The sequence below is a fragment of the Vollenhovia emeryi genome, unplaced genomic scaffold (genome assembly GCF_000949405.1).
Source record: "Vollenhovia emeryi isolate VEMERY1.0 unplaced genomic scaffold, V.emery_V1.0 DF939319.1, whole genome shotgun sequence".
Classification (NCBI taxonomy): Eukaryota; Metazoa; Arthropoda; class Insecta; order Hymenoptera; family Formicidae; genus Vollenhovia; species Vollenhovia emeryi.
In genome coordinates, this window is record NW_011967047.1 from 14,789 (window position 1) to 27,703 (window position 12,915).

The 12,915-nt window shown below is 43.7% G+C and overlaps 1 protein-coding gene and 1 non-coding gene across 3 annotated transcripts in view; both read left to right on the forward strand.

The window, feature by feature from the left end:
• The first annotated feature begins 8,753 nt into the window (after window positions 1-8,753).
• Window positions 8,754-12,915, forward strand: part of LOC105558695 (puratrophin-1-like) — a 131,757-nt gene continuing 127,595 nt past the window's right edge. For both annotated transcript variants that reach the window (XM_012006523.1, XM_012006524.1), the window contains exon 1: window positions 8,754-8,865. The gene's annotated coding sequence lies outside the window, so the exon portion shown is untranslated. The remainder of the gene's footprint in view (window positions 8,866-12,915) is intronic.
• On the forward strand, window positions 9,996-10,068 carry Trnaa-agc. The gene has a single exon. It is a non-coding gene; the product is annotated as a tRNA-Ala (tRNA).

The window sequence follows — 12,915 nt, forward strand, 5'->3', positions numbered from 1 at the left end:
GCATATAGATGTCTCTCAGATATCTTTGAGAGATCTGTGTATGATATTACATAAAGATATCTCTCAAATATCTTTGAGATATTTGCTACGATATCTCTGAGACATTTGTATAAAGATATCTCTCAGATATCTCTGAGATATCTGTAACTTCATAAGGATATCCTTGTTACGTCAGTGCTATGTGGGTCTACACTTGGGTCTGGTATTAGTTTGTACATAAATGCTACATAATTATTTTCGTTTGTATCTATAATATGACATATTGAGGTTACGTTCCTTGAGGTAAGATTTACAAACCTCCAAAAACTGTATGCGACTCTGTCGGTAAATCAAACCACTCCAGCATCCCCTTAATAAGGGTTGAAATCAGGGACCGAAACGTTGTAACGTGTTTTGTTCTTTAACATAAAAGTATTGGCCAGTGTCGTTGAAATTAGATATAATTGGTTTTTGGCTACTGGCGACATTAAATTTATCTGTGAGCTTCTAAATTTGATTTGCAAAATTTGGTAGGTTACAATTAGAATCTTGTAACACAATTAGAAGAGCGTGTTCACTTGGCAAAGGTAGTCGGTGGTAAATTATGCGGTATTGTAACGCGATGGAAGTGACTTTTTTTTTCGCGCGCGCACAAGTATTTATTTCCTCTTCGCGGCGTTGTACAATAGCGTGAGAGTAACTAGGCACATAAATCCGTGTTACTCTGTAAAATAGGCGGATGCCACGATGATTCGGCTTTCTCGAATCGCATTAGGCCCGATGCGTCAGCGCACGTGCATCACGCTGCATCACGCAGTGCAACTGCATCCTCGTCGGCGGACGTGCAATCGGCCGCGCGAGCTCGGTCGTGTGTATGCACGCACGTACGTACGTATCCGCGGTATACTTGGATCGCACGTGATTATGGTTATCACGCCGACGATTGGATCAAGTGCATTAGCCACGCACGAATCGGCCATACGTACGCCGCGCACACATTCTGTATCACCCCGACCCTGGGCTCAGCCGTGCCGGCGGAATACTTTAGGATGAGATCGAGAGACGAGGGCGTGATCCCGCGATCTTTACGGCCGAGGCAACCGCATTCGCGCGATCGTGAGTCAAGGTCATGGTTGTAAAGTTTGTATTTACTTCGTAACGCTTCGGCGTTACCGGTTTCGCGAGTCTTCGCTCGCAGGCCTTGGCTCAACGGTGCCTCCGAGTGTTGACAAGCGGGGTTCAACAGCGGCGCGAATCATCGTTTTTCTTTCTCGAAGAAATCTGGTACATGCGCCACATAAATTAAACTTATTACATAAAATTATTACAGTAAGCAGTACAATTTTATCAAAGAACTTGCACAATTGCGCGACCCTATTCCACTTCTCGACGCCTGTTTGCTGAGCGACGATGGATACGCGAGAGGTAAAGAGACGCGCGACAAATGTAACATACGGAATACATCAATACTCGTAACGTTGACGAGGATATGTCTTACACGCGATTGAGATATCCCTGTGAGATTTCACGAGCCACCTTCCGAGTTGGTTTCGCGGCTAATGTTCCATTCGGTAGCGCGTTTTCTAACGGGGATCCATTCCGCCGCCCACTAATTGGTCGGCTGGTCTCTCCCATGGATTCTCAATAACGGTTATGATGGAAAGATAATGCCGGGGCGTGGTTAACGTCATCTTGGCGTCGCGATATGTGCCGCATCGGGTGTACACGGGCGAGCGCACGACACGAGGATCGGGTCAAGGATCGAAATGTATCTATGTGTTCCCGCACTCGGCTGGAGCACCTGGAGCCATGTATTCGCGCGCGATAGACGACTGGTCTGCAGAAGTCGATGGTCCGTCGAAAGGTGAGAGATTTAAGGTTAATTGAGGGTGAGACTTTTTCTCGTATTACCATTCTTTTGTACGAGAGTGCGCCTCGTTAATCCTTACGGTCAATACGGACTCGAGGAGTTTTGAACTTTGAAACGGTAATACAATTTTTTCAATCCAGACACTCTGGGAGAAAAAGACAGCAACCCGTTTTGGGGCCCACAATTAGTAATCGAATTATTTGGATTGTAACTCCACTCTGGGAAAATTCTGACCGTTTTTTTTTGTAGTTAAGTAACTTAACATTTCGGTCAGTGCCTCTCGAGTGAAAATTATCTTCGCGTTACTGAATATCGATAGAACTAATTGAGAGAATTGATTAGTATTACTTAAAAATCTTGGATATATTATAGATAGAATAGCTAGTTGCGATTTTTAGTTACGCGGCGTAAAATTCGTAAACTACTAGAGTTACGAACAATCCAAATAATTCGATTACTAATTGTGGGCCCCAAAATGGGTTGCTGTCTTTTTTTTCCCAGAGCAGTTTGAACAGTAGAGGAAAGTCTACTAACATGAGATACCGGAGTTTCCGCTAAATTAATAGGCATCTGTTGGTACCATCGTGAATTTATTGCCCCTGGAGTGAAATCTGTTTAGTGGAAAATTGATTGTTAGATCGTGTAATCGTTGCGAAGAAAAGATTTGCGATCGAATTTGGACGTTGAAAACCTACTGTCTCATGTTACACTCCTATCTCATAATAGAGGACTGTCCTCTACCACTTACAGAATATTAAGGGGATGCTGGAGTGATTCTGCACTTTCGCACCTTTTGCACTTAAAACTGTCTGTTTCGTGGAAAGATTTGTGTAATACACAAATTAAATGGCACGTGTACAGATGATCGAAAGCAGCTTGCTATTCCGGCTAAATTAAAGAACAATATGATATCACTGAAACTATGTTTGTAAGTCTAATAAAAAATAATAGTGAGCAACACATATACTACATGTACTGTATGTATGTGTTGCTCACTATTATTTCTTATTGGACTTATAAACTTAGTTTCAATGATGCCGTATTATTCTTTCATTTGGCCGGAATAGCGAGCTGCTTTCGATCTGTACACGTAAGTCATTTAATTTGTATATTATACAAATGTTTCCGCGAACTGACAGTTTTTAGGTTAGGAAGGTGCAAAAGTGCAGAGTCACTCCAGCATCCCCTTAACCGTGATATCTCGAGTGGACAGATTGTTCTCATTTACCTGGCACTTGAAACTTTTGCCCAATTGATTCGCAGATACTTGAATTTGAAATGCAGACGTGTACATTTGAAACCTCTACTCTCCCAAGCATCTGCCATCTAGACTCGAGATTAATGTCGTATAACTTGCTCAACTTTGCAGTTTTAATCAAAATCGAGACGAGTGGCGCTAAGTCGGTGATTTAATTAGCGAATAATACCATTGGCGAAAGTGAACGTTCGTCGCGCGAGCAACCATACAATCCGACGTCGCGCGGTCCAAGTGGAAAGAACGTTAGTCGAGCCATTAATTTGTCGCGGCGAAGTTACGATCGCGGAACTTCCTCGTCGGGCTTACATTGCGAGAAACTTACGGCGCTACTTGCCGCGGCGAATGTATAATCACCGATTATCCTAACAAGTACGTGGTGGTGCATTGAGGCGACTAATTAAGCGATTATAGCATCCTGGGCGAGCTAACGAGTGTTAATCCACAGGCGAGTCGTGCCTGTGGGAGCTCAGAGGGTCAATCTGCCGCACGCCTAGCCGAGCACGACGACGAGTTTTCTCTCTTAATGTGCTCGTAGAAAATCCCGCTGGAGATGCTACACTTCTCTCGTTCGATCATGTACTCGCACACAATACCTCGCAATTTCGCTCTTTTCTTGTTTCCGCGAAAGATTGTTTCACGTAGCTCAGCTTTTACGGGATGGTGTAACAACGGTTAGACTACGTCTGAGAAAAGGGGAAGAAAGAGAAAAGAATTGCAGGAAAGAGAAAGGAAAGATCGTTTCAATCCTTTACGGCTTTCTCTTCATAGTTTGCTGATAATAGGAACCAATGTCAAAAATTATGTTAAACTAGGGAAACAAGTGGGATGTTAAAAATGTGCGTCGTCTTTCTCGATATCGGTCCTTTATGGAATCGTTTTCTGGGGGTCAATTCTGTATCTTGCAACATAGTAAAAATATTAAAAGTGAGCGGCTTTTTAAAGGGATGGATAGAACGAGACAAAGCTATTCACTTTTAGCATTTTCACTATAGTGTAAGATACAGGATTGACCCCCTGTATTGAAACACACGGTACGATTTCAAGTAGTCAATCCGAGTCGAAATTTTGGCTCTATGTTGAACCTTTAATTCTATTATACATACAGTAGGACCTAAGACAGTGAAAGTGGTCGAACTGCAAATACACAATTGACTCCTACTTAAAAACCACAGTCACTGATTTACATAGTTGCAAGTGTACCGCTGCGATTTTCAGTAGTATACTTGTGGCTGCAAATTAGTGACTATTCACTGTTTTCGGTGATAATCCACTGATTGACTTTAAGAGAGCACAATGAAATCGCGGCCGTACGGTTCCGGGAGCAATCCGCAATATCCGTCGCGGTAAAATGAAGAGTAATAACTCACCGAGTGTATTACGCGTTACGGCGAGGCGTCGCGTCTCTCGCGGCCGGTGCATCGACGTTTTCATTTTAATGGAAATTGATTGGCGGAGAGCCGCGAGAACAAGTAGGAAGTTAAGGAGACGAAAGAGAGAGGCTTAAGGAGCGCGGAGCCAGGCGTGTGGGGTACGGCGGGAGTGCGAGAGCGGGGAAGAAGAGGGGGCAAACGCGGCCATGTAATTAGAAATCACGGGGATTTACGGGGCATCGGGCAATAAATCCAAAAAGTAACGGCTAATGGCACGCATATTGACGTATCCATCTGGCTATCGTTCATCTTTCTCACGAGTCCCACACCACGGCGCACGCCCCGTATGCGCGACGCGCGCCTCGCGGCTACTCCGCGCGAGCGGAGAAGACGACGAGACGAAAGAATCGACGCCTCCAGAGTGAACTACAGGGCTTTCTTCTCGCGATAGGAGGGAGAGGAGACGTCGCGCCGACCATAAGCACGCTTGATTTACGTTAAAAGCCGTGCTGGGCCCCGCGTTGAGTCTTTATCGGGTAGGAGTGAGACGATGATGATGAACGATCGGCGATTTGTAGAGGCGATCGGCGAATGTGCGCATATGCGAAACGGATATGCGTGTATGCGCCCGAGCGAATCTGCTCATCATCCGCCGCAGCCCGTGGCCGATATTTCCGAGTGCACAAAACGCAGCTTTGAGAAGCTCCCTTTATGCCGGTAGAAAAATGGCAATCACAATCGTCTTTCAGAGCAGTTCGTTACGTGTGGTATACAATCGTATCAATTGTCGTTCCTTGATAGGACCTTTTATGTGTTGTAACTATAAATTTTCATTATTTATCAGGGTGCAAGTTAAGCTGCGGATTTTTGCTAAAATCAAATTCATTTTTCGATCTAAGAAATTAATGGAAACCTTCATTAATATAGGTACAAGTGTATATTTGTTCAGTCTTAATTTTCCGCGTTGAACAAATAATATCTGTCGGAAGACAAATTATTCTGGCAATTGAATGTATTTATACATTCCGTCATATTGTTATATATTCGCGTTCTGTTCCCATTAACGTCACCATTTGTAACAATAGTGTTGAATACGTTGCATTGCGTGGCGGGCGAGGCGGTAATTCTCCAGCGAGCGGGCAGGATTAACGTCTTCATTCCGAGAGAAACCCCTCGCTCGCGCACGGTGCGCCGGTAATCGATCGGTTATAGTAATTCGAGCGAATGCCGAGTGCGATCGTTAAAAAAGCAGCGCGCCCACCGTTGGTGGTTACGGTACTCGGTGCAGCCACCACGCACTAGCCGGCGATAAGCGGCCGCGATGCGTGCAGTTCGATTAACGCAACGGGTGCGTGAGCGGTCGTGAGTCGCGCATGAAAAGGGAGAAGTCCGCCCATGCCGGTCTACCTGCGATCGCGGCCGATCGCGGAGGCGAAATCTATTTGACGTATTTGTGGAACGACCGACGCCTAGACTCGTTAGAATTGTACGTAGCTGGACAGCGATCTGCATTATTTTGATAGTTAAATTATTGAAACGTCAGAAATCTACTGTCACACACGCTGTGCAATGCTGTTTCTTTATTTATAAGATTAATGTAGCTGAGAAAAAGTCCGATTAAATATAATCGGATAATCCATTGACACAATAACAAACGAATATATCCAATTGAATTGTATGTCCGATGAAAAATATGATCGGTTTTTCAATCAAATTTTATTGCTAACTACATTTCATCGGATGTGTCTATAATTTAATCGGAAAAATTAACCATCGGAAACACTTAATTTAATAGGTCAATTTAAAACGTAAAAGCCATTTAGGACCTGGCTTTTATACGGAAATGGCTTTTACATTTCAAATTGATTTATATTTCAAAAGGACCTAGCTAAAATTTTGTTGACTATTTAACAGGTTTATCCGATGAAAATTTTTCTCAGCGTACGTATCGTTTTCCACCGGTGGTTTATTTCCTTTAATATTAACAATATACAATCGCGAGTTGTTTTATCACAGTGCACCATAGCATAGTGCGGATATAATAGAGTTTTATATAATGCAGTAAAACCCGTTCGTTACGAATAACGCGAATAAATGTATGTACCACGCTTGAAAAATGTTATTGATACACGTTAGACATCGGGCCCTGGGCATATTGGCAAATCATGTCGTTACGATTAATTTATCATAATCTCAAGAACTGTTTTGTAATTATAGGATAGAATATCGTAGAATGATCGAACGATAAATAATGATAATGATACTGAAAGTCACCGTACGAAAGCTAAAAGTAATCTTTAGTTTCACTGTCATTTGAGTTACCTGGTAACCATAAATTAAACTTTGGAGAAGAAATTGAGCAATTAGAGTTTGCTTATGCAGAAATATGAGAAAAAGTTGAACGTATTCAAAGGCCGGGAATGGCGTGGCTGCTTGCCAGCGTTGGATATTCCTATCACGTAATTAGTTGGATTACTTATTCACATGTTGGACGAATATAAAGAGCTACAAATTGTACTTCGTATGCACTTATGAAACAGCACAATGCGTTCGCCGTAATCGTGTATCTCGTAAGACTTTACACACCTCGTAATCAGTAAGAAACTAACATATTCGCGCATTGATTTCTCTTAGCTTGTGTTTACAATGCGATTTATATCTAAACGCTGTGCCCGGTAACGTAAAGGAATGAACATTATTTTGCGTTTAATTTAAGCGGATTAGCAGCATTATAATTTAGAAACTACAAAATATTAATTTAATTTTTGACAAAGAGACGTATTTCAAATCTACGAATGCGTGGAAAAAATTGTAAACGACGCAAGTATGAGAGATTTTAATCTGGACGCAATATATTTCAGATTGCTAATCTTCTTATTGGTTTCTACGGACGTATTGTTAACACAGAAAAATTTCCATCGGATAAACCAATTGAATAGCGTTTCCGATGGTTAATTTTTCCGATTATCTTTTCCGATTAAATTATGAATATATCTAATGAAACGCAGTTACCGATGAAATTTGATCGAAAAATCTATCATATTTTTCAACGGATATATCCATTGTTACTATGTAATTGGATTATCCGATTATATTTAATCGGATATTTTTCTCGGCGTATTTGATAGACGACACGTGCGAAATTGACTAGTAATTTTCTACAGGTTTTCTTCTAGAGCGTGTTTGTTTTTTTTTCACGTTATTACGTTCTCAAACGTAGATCATCTTTAAGCAATGCTTAAAGGCGTCGGCTGTACTTAATGATCGGTAGTATATAGTTGGGTTACGACCCCGACGTCACGATCGCAGTATCACGGATGAAAATGAACTGTTACTTCGGCATTATCTATTACGATCACGGAATTGTTTGTAATGTCACTGCTGGTACATTTTACCCCGTAGCTAAGAGGCCTTATTCAAAGATGACCTACTCTCCCGAGGTAGATACGACTAAAAGGATGTCATTTAATAATTTATGCCGGGTGGGGAGATTGCAATCGGCAATCGCTCATCGTGAATCGAATCATGCTCTGTAATCAGCCGTGCCTGCCAATGTTTTCTGCACTGTTGAGACAGTTTATGTTGCGCCATCGCTTGCAACGCGAAAAAAAAACACCGCGATACGCACAGTCGAATCGTCTAGAAACTTTTCGTACTTTTTTTAAGTAGAAAAGTTCGACACTTTATACGACAAGATAGCTTTAATGTTACGCGCGTAAACTTCAGCGTATTTTAAGATATTTTTAAATAGACGAATTTCAACTAACGAAATCGGTTGCTCGCACTAGTGCGCACTGAAGCGTGTTTATAGTCAATTCTTATATTTAACTTTGTCTTGAAGACATGTTCAAAGAGTACTTAGACAAAAAATGATCCGTATGGATGCTGTACAGGTCACTTTACTGCCACGGAAAGAAAATTGTAGCTGCCGTAGCTAACGACTGCATATGGCAAGTAAATTTCAGTTGTAAAATATGGACGGCTAATATTTAGTTGCGATAGCTAAATATTTTGCTACTGTGCCCATTACACTAGGTGCGACAGCAAACCGTTTTTGCTGTGGTTCAGAAATTTTTAATTATATAACAGCAAGGTATTTTTAGCAAACGGTGATTAAAAATTTTTTCTCCGTGTGGCTAATATTTCAAGAGATGCTTAAGACGATCCTTCAATATAAAAATTGACTCCGCACAAGCCTTGGTGTGCACCCGGTGCGAGCAACAAAATTCGCTACAAGACTAACGGGGATCGTCCCGGTTGTTTGTTGCAGGATACTTGGACATTGCCGGGAGACCGGTTATCGAATTCGAGGACAACGTATCCACGAGGGAAACCCTCTCCGTTAGAGAGACGTCGTCTTTTCTGCTCTACCTCGCCCGTCTACCCAGGTACGAATTGCCGTCGCGCTCGTTCGCACAGTGCATCAACTTCGGCGCGCGTCGTGATCACCATATCCGCAGTCGCGGGACGCCGATAAATCAAGCGGGATTATCGCGAGATCAGTCGCGCGTGCGGGCCCCGGCTGAGCCGTGCCATAAATTTATGAATTCGATTAGCGGGGCGACGCGGCCGCGATCATTTTTGCGAAGGGCGTTTTTAACCCGCAAGAAAATTCACACTTTACGGCCGCTGGCCGCGCGAGACACCCATTTATTACGCCGGCATCTGTACTCCTCAACGAGGTTGTTGTAGCCGATAATAACTGAAATCATCCGGCTCCGAATTGGCAATTTATTAATCCCGGACCGGGCGGGAAGGGGGAGGGGGAGGGAGGGAGGGAGAAGGAGGGGGAGGAGGTGCGCGCGAGCTTTCCGCTAAATAAACGTGATCGACGCCGATGTCGGTAATAATTATAATTTTCCGCCGTCGTGAAGTCGCGGGGCACGCCCACTATAATCGCCGATGCGGGGCGGAATCGCGGCACACCGTTCGTCCCGGCTCGGCCGCGTCCCGTCCCACAAGCTCTCTAACGAAGCTTCCAATCGTTTGCAAGCTATTCAATTAACGCGCTTACGACGTGCCTACCGACGGCACGCTTTCTAATATCGCCGCGGCGGCGATTAAACACCGTGAGAACGGAATCGGAGCAGGTCGACGCTGATTCGATTACGGGAAACGTTTTACCGGCCCCGCGTTTAATCCAACGCGATAGTTGTCAATGAGTCATCAATTAGTAGTAGTCGTTAATTAAAGTTGGAACATAAAAAATTATGTTGGGACATAAAAAATCCTGTCACGGCTCTGAGTCCTTTAAATTCTTTGAAATTTGTGTTGAACACATACGAGCCTTACCAATTTATTTAATTTATTTAATTACGCGGACGTGAAAACGCGTTTCTTACTCTCATTTCAATTATTAAATCGGGGGGAGGGGGCAACGTAATAATGGGGATACATTGTGATACTGTGTTTTAAGACAAATCAAGTCGGCGCACAGTTCTCGATTTCGAATACTGTCACGATAGGTGGCACTCGGGAATCAACATTAGACTGTTTATTGCGATGAGTATTGCCATGTGCCTCGGTGGTCGAATTGGTTGAGACGCCCGCCTAGCGAGAGGGAGGTCCAGGTTCAAACCCTGGCCGAGGTGATATTTTTTCGCAATAAATTTAGAATAGAATATTTAGACACTACCATCCTGTCACGGCTCTGAGTCCTTTAAATTCTTTGAAATTTGTGTTGAACACATACGAGCCTTACTAATTTATTTAATTTATAAAAAATTATATTTAATATTGCATACACGCGAGGTCACTTTTCTTAGAATTCAGGTATTTGGCGTGTGTCATCCGCTCGAAGTGTCTAATTGAACCTTATTTCAACATAGATCACGAAGAATCGACGAGATGTTGCGCTTCTTTTTTAAAGAAGAAATACTTTCTAGATTTATTTTGTTTCACTTCTCAGACACGGTTTCCTTTATCGCGCGACAGCGGCTCTCGTCCGCGATAATATCCAATACGATAGTTGTCAATGAGTCGTCAATTAGTAGTCATTGATTAAAATTGGAACATAAAAAATTAGATTTAATGTTACACACGCGCAAGGTGAATTTTCTTAGAATGTATCTGGTGCGCGTCATCCGCTCGAAGTGTCAAATTGAACTTAATTTCAATACGGAGATCACGAAGGCTCGAAGAGATGTTGCGCTTCTTTTCTGAAGAAGAAATACTTTCTAGATTTATATTATTTCACTTCTCAGACACGGTTTCTTTTATCGCGCGGCAGCGGCTCTCGATGCAATTGCGCCTCTCGTCCGCGATAATCGCGGACGTCATTCCGATGCTCGCGACCGCATTCGCATATACTCTCCAGCTCGTAAAACACATCACGCATGATAGCCGCGCCGGTATCGGTCATCACGCGGCTTTATGGTTTTCCGCGCAACTTGGTAAACGCCGAAGTCTCCATGCGCCTCGTCGGGAGGGCAAACGAGCGGGAGAGCAGCATCGGGACGGCGCGGCGGAAGGAACGAGACGGCGAGCGGAGAGCGAGAAAAGCGCGCGCTATTGCGCTCGGGGCGTCTCTCGGCTAGAAACACGCCGATCTATCTTTCGGCATCTTCGACGCCGAGCGCGGGCCGGCGCCGTTTCCGCGTCGGCGACTCTTCCCCGTCGGCCTGGGAAAAAGTCCGGCGGAAAATTTCCGCGATTTCATCGACGCTGTCTCTCGCTGCGTCACGTCAGTATACCGCCTTTCATCGGGTATCCCGGCGCGAGGCTCGACTCGCGCAGCTGATCGGCCGTCCCCGTGGGCTTCTCGGATCGCGATATATCTCGATATATACGAGGATAATTAAAGGGGTCTCTCTCTCTCTTTCTCTCTCTTTCTCTGGAAAAGCGTTGCCCGCTGCCGCTTTCGAACCTCACGTGAATTAATATGAATTCACGACGGGTAGAAGGAAATCGCCGTAACGAAAACGTATCCCGGTCGCGCGCTGACCGACGATTTCCCGCGTCGATATCTCCAAGCTCGGCGTAAACGACCCTATCGCTCGCGTTCCCAGGATCGGTTATCCGCGCCGCAGCGATACTTCTAATTTATCACGGCGCGAGTTATCATCTCGCGCGGCCACAATACGCATTGTTACGCGTCGATATCTTTCGTTGCCGGAAGAAAAGCGAGGGCAGGCACGGGCTGCACGCGGGAGCGTTGCGGCGCGCGCTCGCCGCGTTCGCCGCGAGCTTAGTCTCGAGAGGGTCGCCGTGGAATCCGCGACGAGAGCCGACGGTGTCATAATGATCCTCTGAGCGGAACACGATCGCCATAAATCAGGGTGCCGGCTATACGGCGGCGAGCCGGGATTCATTAGCATTTTTCCGCGGCCGCAGTGGGAAAGCGCGGAACGACGTTGACATAGCGGCCCGGCTATCGGTGGCAGATTACTCGCGGATAAGCACGGCGGATACAGATTTATTGCGCCACCGAACAAAACGACGAGACGTCTGGGAACCGCGCGTGAAACTGACCCCGGAATTTCCACGTGCGCGTGAACGCGCGTGCGGAACACTTTGCGCTCGCCGCGCGTTATCGCGCCGTGTAATATCTCGACGAGATATCGGCCAACGGCGGCGGTCTTTCATCTCGTCGCGTAATCGCGCAAAAAACGCCTTTAATCGATAAACGAATCGCGCGTCATCGATGTACGGAGGTAATCGGGAATATATATGGGAGCGTTGCAAAATTGGGCGCGGGTCTGTACCGCGTTTCACGAGATCGTTGGGTAATACTAAATATTGTACCATACACTTTTCCCAGGTAGAACACAAAATCATAATAATATCATAATGACATCAAGTAGAACTCATTTTAGGAAAAATCATGATGATGTCATTCGATACACTTTTTAGGAGCATTTTGTGATAAATTATTGATGTAGCTATGATTTTTAAGTGATTTTTAACTAGGTATGTAAAAAAGGAAATCACAATGAGATCAAAACGATATCTAAATATTGTCAAAATGATGAGAAAATGATCAAATCATGATTAAAAAATGAGTTTTTGTAATTTTCTAATCCTCTTGATTGCTTGCATTCAATAAAATAAATTTAAAAAATCAAATTAGACAAAGATAAACATATAATTTAACTATTAGTTAGCTTACCGTGAGGTTGGAAAAATTGGCTAATTCTACAACTGATTCTAGAACTCTTTATATTTCTTTATTCATAATAGCTAATATTTATTCTTATTTCTCCATTGTGCGCAGATCTTACCTTATAGACACTATGCCTACACATACTATCCCAGGTAGAACAGAAAAGTCATAATGATATCATTAGGATGTCATCATGACATTTGTCTCTTGAAAGTTACTAATAAACAATATTTTACTTCAGCAACATGTATATTAAAACGATATAAATATTTTAAAAACCAAAGGACGCTTTTATCTATAATATAGTGTACGATTCCTTTTTCATTTTTACATCATT